Here is a 3025-nt window from a genome sequence, read left to right on the forward strand (position 1 = left end):
AAATAGTTTCAATAATAAATTATATTAATATGTTAATATATAAACAGATTAATAAAAAATAGTTCAGAAAGATTATAAATTAATCGACTAATCCATTAAAATGAATACAATACTACTAGTCTACCACAACTACAAAAACAACAATAAAAAATTTAAAAAATTAATATAACACTATTTTATAGAAAACTGAAACTGAATGCCATATAAATATCTAGAAGATAAACATTATCATTAAACTAAATGCACGCCATCTAAAAGCAGTTATGAGAAACTTCACATTATTTCAATGGTAGAAAAGGAAGTTACAATTATACATCACTCTAACAATCGAATCCCTCTTACTCCTCCCTTCCGTTTCAACAAGGTGAGCAGCCAATTTATGTTTAAGCTAAATAATTAAACAACCCAACAGATTGCCATTATTGATAAAGCCAGCGACAAGTACATCCAATACATGTACCTTGCCTAATCTAACCGTACATTTACAGTTACTTTCAGAATAGCATTGAAACCTTCGAACATAACAGTTTCAATAATAGCATACCCACGAGCATATCTGAAGCGACCAGTTCCACCAACAACAGACACCTCTCTTTCCTTCTGAAGAAATCTATCTGCTCCCTGGATCTCAAGCGTGCTCCCATTATATTTCTTGTTCTCAAACACCACAGAGAAGAGAAGCTCAAAATTATTGCCCTTCAGATCTGAATTGGAATAAAGTCCTTTGGCCCTTGCAATTGTCTTGGAGGTGGGCTCTGGACCATCAGTTACACGGTCATCTATAACTATTACTGTTCCAAACTCCAACGGAATTGAAGATAATCCCTTCACTCCACCCACCACAACGCCTGTTACAACGTCTGTTGTGTTATTCGCAGTCAATATGTCATGCATGTAAAACACAAGTTTCTTCTCTTTGAAAGCCAAACAAGAAGAAAATGACAGAGCGAGGACTATAATGATAAGGATTGATATTATGGGAGTTTTTGAAGCCATTGTTAACCAGACAGGAGGTTGGATTGTTGCAATGAATGATGTGAGAGTTTAGCTAAATAGCAACTAATATCTATAGAATATTATTTTATTATTATTCATTTTATTTTTTATTAATGATATGCTCTATCAATCAGCTGTTGATCCAAATATAGTGGCGCGATGCCTGGGCCAGCAGGCCCATGGAAGGCCGGCTCATTGAAGTACACACGTTTTATTGAAAGTTTTATTCAATAATGACAGAGAGAATACTCAAATATAGATAGCTTAGCCGACGCACTAGCATAAGGAAGACTTTTATGGTATCATATTTATCTTAAGTTATTATTATTATTATGGAACGTTTTATTGAAAGTTTTATTCAATAATGACAGAGAGAATACCCAAGTATAGATAGCTCATCCGACGCTCTAGCATAGGGAAGACTCTTATGCTATCTTTTGTTTATAAAATATGATTATAAGATTATAGAGATGTACTATGGTGACTACTACACTCATTCGGTTTGATTAAATTGTCTTTGGTTGGATTGAGTCAATATACTTCGGGATTAGGTTTGAATGAAGATAATTCAAGGAATTTTATTTTTAGTTATAAAAGACGGGTTCAACAATTCTTAATAGTGTTTTGTTTATGTAACAAATTTTTTTATAATGTTAAAATAAATAAATATAGAGAGATCTTATATTCTAAGGAGGTTGATCAAATTGAAAAAGTCTAATTGTTTTGAGATATTATTTATTAAGGAAAGAATAATCAATATGAAATAAAATATATTTTCCTAAAACATGTAGTCGCAATAGTAAATCATTTCTTTCTACAAGAAATAATTTAATGTTATAAACATTACTTTGTTTCAGCAAAAGGTCAAAGACCCATAATATTATTGCTTAAGCAACAAGTGATTACATTGGATGTAATCCTCAAATCAAAACTTCAAAGTTGTATATGATTTCTATACAAATAATCTAAAACTCTCTCCCTTCCACCTTTTGTTTAAAATGTTAAAGACAACATCATTATCCATGATAGATACCATGCAAACAACTACCTCAAAAGCACTTGGTTGTGGACAATTTTCTTAAGTTTCAATACTACATCATAGAGAAGATAAATGACAGTTGTTGCATGAAGGAAGACAATGACACTTCAATAAGTAAGAACACCCTAGTAATTGTTGCAGAAGAGGACAACACACAACTAGCTAACACTAAAAAGATCATATTGAAAGGAACCCAAAAAGCATTTTGTAATAGATACAAATCCTCTCAACATTCAATCCACCCTTTTCTATACTAATATTAAAGACTAATGTCCCCTGTCAAAGATGCTAAATAGCCCTAATTACTAACTAACTTATTGAAATCTTTTGTATCTAGCACAAAAAATTCATCATCTTACAAGGTCCCAAGATTGGGCATCCAATCCATCACCATATTTGACTCTCTGAAATAATGAGTGACCATATATTCTTGAAATCTTGGGAGTAATCTCCAAACCTCCCTAATGAACTATCTTATTCTGGATTAAAGATTATTGTAATGAGTTATGAATCTCCCTCATTGACAATCTTTGAAAAGCCCAAAAATAATGCCAACATAACACCTTCCAACATTGTTCTTTCCTCTACCAAATTACATGAGCCATCCATAATTTTGGAGTAAGACGCTCTTAAACTTATTCCCTCATGGTGTCTAATTGCCACACTTGTACTAGATCTACCTAGGTTACCCTTTCAAGCACCTTCAAAATTTAATTTGACAAGAGGTGTAGCTAGCTTCCCCCATTTAACTAGCTTCCTAGATTCTTTCTTCAGTTGATTCCTCACCAACACCCCTTTGAAAGGAATTTTAATTAATTTCATATTATTTAGAATGGAATTATAATTTTAAGAGAATGACAAGGATAGGGAGGAAGGAAAAGGGCTTACCCAACTTAGTTTTCATGTAATCCTTAGCCAACATTCTTGAACAAACTCACAATTTAGTAATAGATGACTAGTGTCCTCAAGACTCTTTTCACAAAGAATAGA

At 32.5% G+C, this 3025-nt stretch overlaps 1 pseudogene; it reads right to left on the reverse strand.

Moving 5' to 3' along the window:
* Positions 1-250: 250 nt before the first annotated feature.
* Positions 251-998, reverse strand: LOC149553486 (dirigent protein 1 pseudogene; annotated as a pseudogene).
* Between the last annotated feature and the right edge of the window lie 2027 nt (positions 999-3025).

This window comes from Cupressus sempervirens, chromosome 6 (genome assembly GCF_028749045.1).
Source record: "Cupressus sempervirens isolate cs-2001-9-10 chromosome 6, ASM2874904v1, whole genome shotgun sequence".
Lineage (NCBI taxonomy): Eukaryota > Viridiplantae > Streptophyta > Pinopsida > Cupressales > Cupressaceae > Cupressus > Cupressus sempervirens.